Source organism: Protobothrops mucrosquamatus, unplaced genomic scaffold (assembly GCF_001527695.2).
Source record: "Protobothrops mucrosquamatus isolate PMUCROS unplaced genomic scaffold, P.Mucros_1.0 scaffold129, whole genome shotgun sequence".
NCBI lineage: Eukaryota > Metazoa > Chordata > Lepidosauria > Squamata > Viperidae > Protobothrops > Protobothrops mucrosquamatus.
The window spans coordinates 1,267,987-1,281,505 of NW_015386496.1; the positions used below are offsets into that span (position 1 = coordinate 1,267,987).

The 13,519-nt window shown below is 37.3% G+C and overlaps 1 protein-coding gene across 4 annotated transcripts in view; it reads left to right on the plus strand.

Moving 5' to 3' along the window:
- The first annotated feature begins 4,916 nt into the window (after positions 1–4,916).
- ANKRD44 (ankyrin repeat domain 44) overlaps positions 4,917–13,519 on the plus strand; it is a 79,864-nt gene continuing 71,261 nt past the window's right edge. For all 4 annotated transcript variants that reach the window (XM_029283550.1, XM_015813043.1, XM_029283548.1 and 1 more), the window contains exons 1-2: positions 4,917–5,018; positions 13,192–13,270. The gene's annotated coding sequence lies outside the window, so the exon portion shown is untranslated. The remainder of the gene's footprint in view (positions 5,019–13,191; positions 13,271–13,519) is intronic.

Sequence of the window (13,519 nt, forward strand, 5' to 3'; positions counted from 1 at the left end):
GCCCACGAAGTGGTTTCATGTGGCTCGCGAAGCCATCCCGAAAACAGTGAGGGAACGGCCCCCGCTGCCTTGGCCCTGGCCCAGGCCAGTGGCCGGCCGGGAGCCAATGTACAATTTTGTGGTGGCCATCTATGCTGAAACGCATTCAGTCTCCCTCTGACTTTTCCCTGGTACCCATCATGAACAACCTGGCTAAGGAGAGCAAGCACAGCAGCAGCAGCCTTGAGGAGGAGATAAGTGCAGTTGGGCGCCCCCTTGGGGAAGTGGGGCTGGGCTTGGTGCCACGAGTGCTCAAGGGCCAGGCTGGGCATTTGACCTCTGCTGCCCAGGGCTCCGGGCAGTCCATACCACCATCCAGCCCCCTCCCCCACATAGCCCGAGAGGAACAGTGAGACTCCTCCAGTGGACCATGCCTTGGCACTTGCCCTGGTCCCACCCCCTTCTTCCAGAGACCCTCAGATCTGTCCCACTCCTGCCCAGGCCCCTACAGGCACCATTGACGCGAATAATGTAGAGTAGGCCACACCCACTCCCTCCACGCCAATGCTGGTAGGCCACACCCACCCTGGCCACACCCATCCGGCCCCCCAAGGGCAACTGCAATGCTGATGCAGCCCTCAATGAAATTGAGTTTGACATCCCTGCTGTAGTAAGATAGAAGAGGAAGGAATTCCTCTGAACCAATGCTGCATTTCCTACCAGTTACAGCCAGTACATTGGAAAAGGATACTGGACACTGAACTTCGAATAATTTATTGCCTTAATAAATTAATTAGTTTGAAATAAAGTCAGTGGTGGTTTGCAAATATTTATTAATAAAATGTGTTTCCAGCAGGCATCCCAGGACCAGGGAAACCAAAGTGAATGTAAGAGTTATCTATCGATTTTTAAATTGGTAGAAAACGGGGGGATTTATTTTTTCCATATAATTTTTATTAAAGGTATTTTTTTAAAAAGAAGATAAAAACTAATATAAAGTAAAAAAAAATAAAGTAATCAAAGAGGAAGCTAAAAGTGCAAGAAAGGAAAGAAAAAAGTAAAAACTAAAACTGAAAAGAAAGAAAAAAGACACAAAGAAGTAGCTTCTGATCTTCTTTGTATCAGTTATAAGTACAATTATAAATTTACCTCCAACTTTGTGATTACAGTATAACTTTCTTCTTTCTATAATTTATCCTGTCTAACCATTAAAACCATAAATCATAAATTCATTTTTTTTCTATTTTACACAAAAAGTCCTTAGGGGGTTTCCTGTCAGCAATAAAGATAACTATTGTCTTTGTTCAAAGGAGTCACTTTAGCGATCTCAGCAAAATCCATAATCTTCATTGTAAGTACTGAATCTTTCCATCTTTGGGCATATAATAATCACACTGCAGTTATCATGTAAAAAAATCTAACTTTTTTCCTACTATTTATCCATCAATATGGATATAGTTTTCCTATAAGAAAAACCTCTGGCCTCAATTTCATGTTAATCTTTAAAATCCTCTGAATCAGCATATGTATTTTAATCTGGAATTTTCTAGCTTTTTTGTACATCCACTAAACATGATAAAATGTTTCTTGTGTCCACATTTCCAATGTAAATGTGAAGTACCTTTATACATTCTTGACAATATTTTCCTATGTATCCTATAATCAATTTCTTTAGCTCAATGTATCATACATTCTTTTACGGTACTTGTTTTTCAGTTTCAAATTTCAGTAAAAGTTCATACATTTTAGCAATTACATGTTCATTGTAATCTATTTGTATCTATTCTATCCTAGTGTGGAATTTATTGACCCAACTGCCAATCTCTGTCCTACTTTTATCATCCCTGATCTGTTTTATTGCTAAAAGGTGATGTTTTGAAAATGTGTGTACATCACATGATAAGCAAGGTGGTTGAGTGAATCCTCTGTCTTTGTAGCCTCTCTATACTGTTTATCAATAGTTGGTTATAAAAACATTCACCAGTCACAGCTTTGCTGGAGAAATAGTTGCCAGGCCATGGGTCTCAAAAAATTGTTCCATTTCCTTGATGGAAAGCCAGGAGGGGGGATCAAAGAGTGCTTTGATTTACCTCAGGGGTGTCAAAATCAATTTCATTGAGGGCCGCATCAGCATTGTGGTTGCCCTTGGGGGGCCGGGTGGGGGGGGCTACTGGGTGGGCGTGGATGGAGTGGGTGTGGCCTACTGGGTGGGCGTGGCCAGCTCTACATCATTCGTGTCAAGGGTGCCTGTGGGGGGCCTGGGCAGGAGTGGGACAGACCTGAGGGTCTCTGGCAGAAGGGGGTGGGACCGGGGCAAGCGCCAAGGCATGGTCCATTTCTTCATTCCTCACAAAGGGTGACACCTCCACAGCATGCAGCCAGGGGGCAGGGCCGATGCGGCAGGGGCTGGTTCCTCGCTGTTTCTAGACGGCCTTGTGGAGCTAAGACTGAATGCGTTTCAGCATAGATGGCCACCACAAAATTGTACATTGGCTCCCGGCCGGCCTGGGCCAGGGCCAAGGCAGCAGGGGCCGTTCCCTCACTGTTTCCAGGGTGGCTTCGCGGGCCACATGAAACCACTTCACGGGCCGCATCCGGCCCCCGGGCCTTGTGTTTGACATGTCTGATTTACCTCCTTCACACATTTTACAAACAAAGTTCTCATGTGAAAGAGTTCTCTCTTCCCACAAAGAAGTGGAGAAAGAACAAAGAAGAAAATTCGAATCACCCTCCCAAGTGATCTTCACTCTGGACCCATGAAAGGGCTGAACAGAGTCCAGGGGCCTTATCTGAGTGGCGGGATTCCGCCGGTTCGCACCACTTCAGCAGAACTGGTAGCTAATTTTTTGTTGCCCAGGCCCAGAATGGATTTCCGGAAGCAGCATCCACACAGAGAACCAGTTGTTCACATATTTGAATCCCACCACTGCCTTATCTGAATCAAAGGAGCCCCAGTGTAGTGTAATGGTTTGCTCTAGGAGGGACAGTCAGTTGGGTAGGTTGTTCCTGTAAGGTGAGAGCTAGAAAGAGCCCCTTGAGTACCAACATGTGCACTGAAGAAGCAGGTGTGAGCTGTAACAACTGTCTCAAATTCTTGTCGAATGGCTTCATAGACACAGGAGTGTCTATGAAGTATTTGTTCCATTTTTCCTTCAATAGAAACTTCCAAGTTGGAAGTTTAACCACAGGCAGTGGATCGGGAATAAACATGTCTTTCCTGGGAATTAAAGCTTTTTTTAAAAAAAAATAAGGTTTATCTTCAGCAACAGCCTTTCTAATACTGTAGGACACAATGTTACTTATCCTTTACCAGATTGGTGGTGCTTCTGGGAATGCAACAGCCAAGGGCTCACCTATGATAGATTACAAAAGAATGATTAAAAGTAATTTGTGTCTCAGTTTGTGTGTCACCACCTTGAACCTAACGAACTAGTCCTTGTGCAAGCATTTGTGATGTCTTAAATCTGTCCAACTCATGAGGAATGGAAAAGATGACAGCAATAATGTAAGGATATTTCAGAAGAAAAGATGCTGCCAGGACATGTATATGCTGTGGGGAAAGGGCCTCTGCCTGGTAAAAAAAGAAATTAATCTTCAGGATGGGTCTATGCAAATTATTAGCCTATGTTTATGTGAATGGAGAGTGTGATTATTTCTGCTGACTCTGTTACTGTTCAAAATTCATCTTGGTCATTTAATTACTAATTAAAAGGCATTTTTCTCTCCTTTAATGTTTTGCATACTGTATGTAAGGTTAAAGGAAGTTGAGGAACAGTGTAATAATTATTTTGTTGTTTGGACTCCCCATGAAACTTTGGAAAGGAGGCAGAAAGACCTGATCTGGAACCTTTGTTCCCCCTGTTCTTGTCTTTGATTTTTTATTGGAGCTGTTTTTTTTTAGTGCTCCAGCTTTTTCACCTTTATTTGTATGTTTTAAAAGTAAAACATTTGTTGAATGAATAATTATGTCATTTTAATTTATAGCTCTATATATTTAGAGTACCACAAAACTAAGGGATTTTTGGTGGGGGATATCATTCCAAAAGAAATGGTTCAGAACGGAATATGCTTTCGATATTTTTCTTTCCAGGAATAACACACATTTTTAAGTGCTTGTTGTCAAAGCCCTATCTGATACATTTGAAAATGTAAGTTATTTTGTTGTAATTTTCTAGGATAGGAAAATGGCCAGATTCCAGGGCATTACAGGAAGTGGCCTCTGGTTCACCTGGAAACAGTGATCCTGAGGGCAATAGTTTAGTTATAAAAATAAAAATGGATATTAGCCATTTTGAAACCAAGTCTCTGCCCAAAAATAGTGCAGGAAGCAAAAAAATAAACCTCTATTTATTTCTGTACAAGTATAGTCAATCTTTATTTTGGTCAGGAAACATAAAAAGAGTCAGTCTTTTTAAATGTCAAATAACATCACTTCAGATGACATCCAAAATATGGGCATATAATATTGTAAAAAAATATTTATTTTAAAGCTACAGTCCCCAAGAAAAGCCATAATATCATTTAAAACTAAAACTATAATCCCAACCAAGAATCTGGAAAAAATAGAATCTGGGAAAAATTGTTCCTTATACAGGTAGTCCCTGAGTTACAAACACAATTGAGCCCAACATTTATGTCGCTTGAAAGTCTTGTATGTACAGTACAAGTATCCATTACTTTTATTCTGGAATGAATTTGAGATAACCTTATTTATAGAATTTGGAGAACCAAAATAATTTGTCCTTATTAAGAGGTTGAATGTGTCTGTGTTTCTAAGACTGTACCATCAGCTTCATCAAGGTGCCTTTTTTTTCTACGAAAGAAGGCTGTTCAAGAAAGCTCAGTTGTTTCTATGTATGCAACAGTTTGAACATTTGTTGATTGTAGAATCTCTTCAATAAATACATTTACCTCTCTTTCTACCACCACCCTCCCTCCTGTTTTTATCTCTTTAGCCACCGCTGGTCCAAGCAATTTTCAATGGCGATCCTGATGAGATACGTATATTAATCTACAAAACTGAAGATGTTAATGCGTTGGTAAGGAACTTCATACGTTTCTTTTCTAATTCTGTTGGTGTTTCATCAATAGGGAGAAAATGTCTGGTGGAGGTGAGACAAGATTCATAGCAAAGACAAGAATCTTTCAGAATAATTTTCTCTGCCTCTTACCTTTAAAGTACAATTGTGATTTGGTAAACTACCACAAATAATTTTTGTTCACTTAATACATGCTAAGCTCATAAAGGTATTCCAATACTGAACCTTGTGACCTTGTGCTTGGAAATAGAATCGAGCAGTTCTGCTCCCATCCTCTATGGATGGCCCCCAGTGTTCTCTTCTTACATTCTTCATGGAAGTGCTTTTTTGTTTGTTTGTTTGTTTTTGCTGCTGCTTAGCATGTTGTTTTTATAATCCACTGCAATAACATTTTTATGGTGAGGTGGTTAGTCATCAGCTAAACAGTAAATACTAACATTTCAAAGATAGTAACTGCTGTCTGGGGCAAGATGATGTGTTTGTTACTAAGACTACAAAATTTGCAAGGCATTTATTTAAAAGACTATGATGATGTGTAAAACTGCATTTTTTGTGAGATACAACTAATAGCGTAAGGAAAAAATTCCAGAGGGCAGGCAAATTTAACAAAAATACAAAGGCTTTGTGACACATTAAAAGTATCAGATCTTTAAGACATTTGTGGGACACTTTGATTGTATGCAAGATAAACACAGTTTCTGTTAACAGTATTTATTCAAACTACATGGATTAATTGCCATCAAATCAGTGTTGACTCTTAGGGACCATATAGAGAGATTTTCTTTAGGAGGATCTGTCCTCAACCTGGTTCTTCAAATCTTCAAATAGCACACCCATTGTCACATTTTCCCTCTCCTTTTATTAGTCTCTTTTTACATTCATCCTTAACCACTTTAAGTCCATTTCAGAGTTCCATTGGCTCCCTGTCAATGAGGTTTGGGATTTCAAAGTGATCCCTGATGTTCTCCTTGAAAGTAATGGGAGTGTGCTCAAGATTACATCAGGGAAGGTGGTTGGCTTTCTTCTGCTGTTAGTTTAACTTGGAATTTTCACCTGAGCAATTTATGATCCATTCCACAATCAGCCTCTGACTGTGTTTGCTCTTATAATTGAGTACTTTCTATTCCTTGTGCCATTAATGTGGACAATTTGATACCTCTGTGTACTCTGTTTGGTAATGTCCATGTATAAAGATGTTCTGTATGGCAACATCAATAACTAGATGGCCTGAAGGCTTTAATATGACTAAGTCATAATCACCATTAGTATTCCGAGAGATTCTCAGCTCTTCCTCAGAAGCATGCTGAATACCATGCATTATGAGGTGGGGCCATCATCAGGCACTGATGATCACCAATCATTTTATAATTTGCATTCACGTGGTCTTCTTGTAAAATATTGGTATAATAGGAACAGTTTACCATTGCTTTCTGTATTGCAATATGAAATGATGCCTTACTCTTTGTCATTAAAATGATCTTCTGCCTCCAGCATCTTTCCATTTAGTTACTGACCAATATAGGCACCTGCTTGCTTTAGATAGGTAGTTGGGATGACTATCATATCTTGGATGACTCTGCTGGCATTGTATATTCTTGACATATGCTTCTCCCCTCTCATGATGGGGCTACATAGCAGTACCTTGGGGGGGGGGGGTTGGGGGTGTGTGATTCCAACTGAAAGTGATAGAATTGCCTTTCTTGAAAAGATATACTTGGTGGTTCTCTTTTAAGTTTCTTTATTCAAGAAAGAGCAAATAAAACGGGTAATTGCTTGTTATTTAGATTAGCTTGCATTTAAACATCTAGGTTGTTCTCCAGTCCTGATCTGGAATAAAGCAAATGAATCCTGATGAGTTCATGCATGTTTTCTCTCACTTTAGATATTTGTAAAGCTGGGTGAATAGAAGGATTCAGGGTTTGGTTTGGCAATGAATTTTTAATGGCAATAGAACTCCTATTACACAGGTCTTCTGCAGTTAATGAAAATAAAATAAACACAATATAATTTTGCTACATAGCATATAATAAAACAGAATTTAAAAACATGGATGGATTAATAGATAAAACTGCCATCTTATATTTAAAGTATCTTTTATTCTTTGTATGAAAATATACTAAATATACTTTTCAAACTTTAAATAATACGACATTTGTAGATAAGCTAAAGCTCTCAGAGCATGTGTGTTTCCTATGATTTCTCTTTTGTGGGGTCAGGTAGAGAAATAGCATATTTATGATTGTTGAATTCCTTACTATTCTTATTAGTAAGGACTAGGAGTAGGAGCTTAGAACAAATTCTACTAGCTGTTTAACAAGTCAGTGATTCTGATTTATTTTACAGCCTAAGTTTATTTTAAAGCACAAAATAGTTAACAATAATGAAAGAAGTTGTCAAGGTTATGTAGTTATATTTATTTAACTTATGTGCAGAATGTATCTTTAAAAAGCTGGACTAGAAGAAAGAGAATTTAAATTAAAACTGCTAGGAGAAACATTAATAGTTTTGGATATTTTAATGATACCACCTTGATAGCAAGAAATGAAGAAGACTAAATTATAAATTATAATAATTATACATTATTAAAGGTAAGAGAAGAGAGTACAAAGGTTGGTCAATTACCTGTTATTTAAAAAATCCTTAAGGTTATGTCAGGCAATGCCAATAAAATGGAAACAAGAAGAGGTGAAGTTGAAGTAATGAAAAAGTGGGCTCAAAACTTCACAAGGATGGTGACTAAAGCTATGAAATGCAAAGACATCTGCTACTTGAGCAAAAAATACGACAGATCTAGACAAAATGTTAAACTATAGAGACATCACACTAATTATTAATGTCATAGATTCCCTGACAGTATGTGACTATAACAATTTGAACTGACTGACTGAACAACAGCCACAACATGCAATTCAGAAGTCAGGAAAAATGGAATTAATATGTAATACTGGTTTTACAAAATATATTTTATATGCTGCCCAGAGTTGCTTTGTAGAGTGAGACGGGTGCCATATAAATTTAATAAAATAAATAAAATAAAATAAAAATATTTTAAGCAGGGGCTGGTGAATAAACCATAGCAACTTTGTTCAGAATACCTGAAAACCAAACAAAGCACATTAAGTCTTATTGTGAGGAGTGAAACCATTTCTCTTTCTAGATGTACAGCAGTTAAGTCTTGCTTAGGGATTGCAAAAGCTCATGGACCTAATATTTAATATTAAACACAAAATTAGGTCATTACTAAAAAGTGTGAGTAGAGGATTACATTGTAATTTGTGTTTGTGTGTGTGTATGAGACTTCTATTTGAGTGATCCTGGCCATTATGTGTAATTTATTTTAGGGTTTTCTAACAGTCTCTTTCTTACTGCATAGTCAGTGCAGTTTGCTGTGTTTTCACCTATGTGAAAAAACATCTAACTTTTTACTGATGAAGAACTGGTGTTGGGTTGTAATTCTCAGAATCAGTAAGGTGTGATTTTGGGCTTCCTACAATGATAATGGTCTTGGCTGCAGAATGTAAAAAGAATAGATACAGCATTTGTTTCCTTTCCTAATGTGAATATGTGTAGAAATATAGTATGATTATATGTGGGCATAAATAGGGAGTGTTTCATTATGGATTTACTTGGTTCAGGTTGGTCTTGCTAATTCAGATATGTTGATTGCTCTATTTTTTCTTCAAGGTATTTCCTCTCTGTATCTTTTACTTTATGGTACTGGTTGTAAACCCAGTGTTCCTGCATGTGATTTCATAGGCTAACTATCCACAGGGAATAAGGGGACTTAGAATTCCTCATACTGAATTTATACAGCACAAATATATGTGCTTGATCTAACAATAGTTTAGAGACCTGGCTGGTTCCCATTATTGGATATCTACATTTCAGTGAAAGGTAATATTTCACGGCTATAATTAATAAGTTTGTTATATTGACAAGTTGCTTTTCTTATTTATTCTTTGCACAGTCTGAAATCCATTGCATCTTATGAGGATCTATTCAGTTATCCTGAGCCTGAGGGAATATGAAGCTGCCATGAATTGGCATTTAGTGTAAGGGTTTATAGGATTTTTTTCAATATTTTAAGATGGATGGACCAATTTTGAGATTGAGCCATTTTGTGTCCTGAATTTAGAGCAGGTAGGTTTCATGTTTTGGAGCTGTGATCCAGCCCCTAAAATTATTTTGACTGAATTCTCTTCTACTGGTATTTTGGCTGTGTTCTGTTAGTAACAGTGTCAAAGTATTTTCGTAACTCTTATGCACATATGTAGACATACTTCCCTAATTGGTAAACGCTAACGATAGACTTATTTGATCCTGCTTGAACCATCACTTAAAAAAAATGCAGTCAGTATGTTAGTGTTTTTGTTTTCCCTGCTTTTGAGAAGTGCATTCAGCTTTCTTGGCAAAGTTGGAAAATTGATTATTTTCACATTATTATAGAATAATTAAAAATCCATGTAAATAATAACTTTTCACAATTTAGTGCCCGCTGGCTGGATACTATTAAAGATGACACTGGGATGACTGTGGTGGATCTGAAGGTGGCGGTACGAGACAGAGGGGCATGGAGAGTGTTAATCTATACAGTGGTCAAGGGACAGACACGACTGAATGGCTGATGACAATTTACTGCTCTCCACTTTAGTTGGATTCCAGTTCCCATAATTCCTTAATGATCAATATTCTAGTCCAACACATTTAGGTTAAATTAGATTAAGGAAGATATGTTTAAATGATTGAACAATACCTATATGCAGTTGTCCGTTCATTGTTCTTATGATTTTCTCAGCAAAAGTTATCTTCCTCATGTACCAGTCTGCTTTTTTTAGCATTAACTTATACAACAATGCAAAATACTTTTACTGAAGAATGAAGTAAAAAAACAAATTAATCTTAATTCTCATTCCACAAATATATTCTTGGCATTGTTTAATGTAGCTATTGTTTTGGGCCAATTTTTTTTAGTTTGTTTAAGACCTGTGCTTAAAACATACCATGCTTATCTTAACAAGGTGAACTGACCTTCCTCTGTAGTCAACTTTCTTATATTCAATTATTTATTTAAACTAGAATCTTTCAAAATATTTATAAAGGAACAGATGTCTTCAATATATGAGCCCTGATATTTGTTTTTTCTGTCCTTTGGTATAGAACTTGATAACTTCTACATATTGCTAATCGATCTCCAGTTGCCATTCATTCTTGAATATCTGGCCTATTTTAACTAATAGTGAAAAAGCCAAGTAGGATTATAAAGATTAATAAAAGGTTATCAGGAAATGCCAGCTCTGTAGGCTACATTGGGAAGAAATGAGAAGGAAGGCAACATAAAACATTTCTATATTGTTGGCAAGAAAACACAGACATATCATCATCAAGAGTCAAGGGCAACTTGAGGAAATCTTTGATTGAAGTGTTTTAATTTTATTTGAGCTTAATGCTATATCTAGGATGTCCACATATTCCTAAAATATGGTCTACAGTAAATTTGCTGCAACTTGAATGAAACTCAGAATATCTGCTTCTAGCTAATTGCTACCTTTGTAGTTTCTACTTTGAGCTCTGTGATTCAAGAAAGCCCCAGATGGTAGATTTAAGGGTGGTGCTTATTTTGGTATAGAAGTTCTGCAGTGATGCAGTGTAAGATGTTTCCGGATAATTTCAGAAGGTTAGACTTAATTTTTAAAACCGTATCAGTGAGATACGTTAACAATGACAAGATAAATGAAGCCTATTCTATATTAAGGCTAGGAGACACACTGAGAAATTTTGGATTTGCTTGTTTAATAGTAGCTTCTAATACTGTTTTCTTCTAGTGCTTTCCAAACACACAAAAAACAAAACAAAACCAGGCACTAGAAGAAGGTGAGGTAGGACCCAGAGAACTGTATGGTGTAATGGACTGGATATTATGAGACGCCTAGTTTTCTTGTTTTTCTTGCCTTTGGTTTTATTCTGGAGGCATCCAGAATTGTGCTTTACAAGATGGGCATTTGCATAAATCTTTTAAATAAATGAATAAATAGTGGCATAAATCGGTAAAAGAAACAGCAGGGAGTGGCTCCTTTCCCCTTGCCTTTACCTTCAGAGGAGTTGTCCCGATTGGACACAAAGCAGAAGGCAAACAGGTAGACAATAATAACATCTGGAGAGAGGACCTACTTCAGACTGGGGGCATGGAGGACATATTGCCAAATAGGTGACAAAACCTGCAGACAGCACTCGTTTAGAAATTCCAGTGTAGATAAATATGAAAAAACCAAATACTGGAGTGCTGGTCACTCACCATGGAAATACACATGAATTGTTAGTAGTATTAGCACTATAGGGAAAGGCGGTTTTAGGATTAAAGACAGGAGGGGAACGAGATAGACCTCATAGCAGTTCATAGACCACAACACACACATAGAGACACTACTTTCATTTGGATCCAAACGTACATAACAAGCTCATTTTATGGGGTAGCTGCCTAAGTCACCATATGCCCGTTATTTACAGAGTATAAGGCAGGTGCTTTCTTATTTTAAAAAGATAGTATTTACAAATCATTCCAATTTCTCAGTTTCTACCATCCCCAACAACATGATATAGATATTACTTTAATATAGTGTTGTTTCCAAATTTGGCCTCCATGCACAAAAAGCTTTGTACCATTTTGCAAAATAATACAAAAATACTCCTAAGTTCTGCCCCCTGAGAATTGAAACCAGACCTGGATACTAATAGTTCAAGTGGAATATTTCAAGAGCTTAAATCAAAAGCCTCACAGTGGAAAAAACTGTGGGACCCATATAAACATCTACCTTACAGCTTCATCTCAGGTTCACTAACAAACAAGGTACTCTATATAGGCGAACATTAGTCCCACCAAACCGTTCTTGTAGCATCCAAATAGATGCTACCTGCAAGAGAGAGAATGGGCCACAAACTAAATTCTACCCATTCTGGGACTGTTACATCATTTTGGAAAAATGGAACAATAAGAATAAGGAGTCTGGTTTTTTTTAAAAAAAACTTTTAATGTGCAAGAAAGAACAGCAACAAAATAAAAAATGGATGGTACACAACGCATAGATATTATTCTCTTTTAAACTTTCAAGTAGCAGTTCATAAATTTAAGTATCATTACATTGTCTGTTTTTTGTTACATTAATTGCAAATGTATTGTTTCTATAAGGAAAATTAACAATAAGTGCATTTTTGTATTTAATAACCTTAAACTTTGATGAGATACCAGCCATCATTAACTAATTAAAATCCAGATGGCAACTTGAATTCATATGCAGCCCCCAAAGTATAAACTACATGTCTTTTATCTTTATGCTTAAAGTCTTAAGTAGATAAAACAATATCAGGAATACAACATATACCTGCAGTAATTACAAATGTGTTATCTGATTTGCAGATTAATCTTCCCCCAAATCCACTGTTTTAGATCAAAATGTACAATCCCAACAGTATAACAACATATAAGAAGCCCAAGGAAAGAAAATCTGAATATGATTTCAATTAATGAACTAAGGGGAAGGAGGATGGGAAGTCACTGACTTTCTAAAGTTTGGCTGCATAGACCCAACTTCCTCACTCCTATCCCAGTAGCAATGCCATATCACTTTGCGTAATCCATTGTTTATAAAATAATAAGACAATTTCCGAAGGTCTTTCTTGGTCCTCAAGTCAGTACTGTAGGGGTAACAAATACCAGTATCTCACATAGGGAAGTTGTCATTATGATGCCGATTATTTGGTACTATTGCTAAGGGAGGTAAGGGCGGTTAGAACAAGAGAAAGTGTGGCATAGAAGTCTCTACCTGCCATTCGGTATTGATTTTGAAGAGTAAATAAGACCTAACCTTTCTTTTTCCACAGACCTAAAGCCTACAGAAAAAGTCAGTTTGATGCAGTGTTTAAGGCACCAGGCTAAACTTTTGAGTGGGTGACTTTGGGCCGCTCTCAGCCTAGGAAACCACTTCCAAAAACTTTGCGAAGAAAACTTCAGGGGCTAAACCAAATAGTTGCCAGGAGTCAACACCAACTCAAAGGCACCCCCCTCTCCCTTTCAAAAAACAGTCTACACTACTATAAAGTTATGGTCTTAGCCTTCTAGTTCATATGGCACAAGATCTACAATAGCCTTTTTTTTACCATCACTTTTCTTTTTTTTTAGGACACGGAGAAGCGCACCCCGCTTCATGTTGCTGCTTTCTTGGGAGATGCAGAGATTATTGAACTCCTCATCTTATCCGGTATGTATCTTTTCTGTTTGGCAATTATGAATGCAAAATGATTGAAATGCTCATAAATGCTACAGAGTTAAATACTTCATTTTGTAATGCAAACTAAGAGGTTTAATAATGTATATGTAATACATCAGTTGCTCCATCAGCCTTTCCCAGCTTTGTACCCTCCATATATATTGAATTTCAACTTCCACACCAGCTGGGATTTACTAGAATTGAATATGTGAAGGGCACCATGGTTAAGAAAGGCTGCAT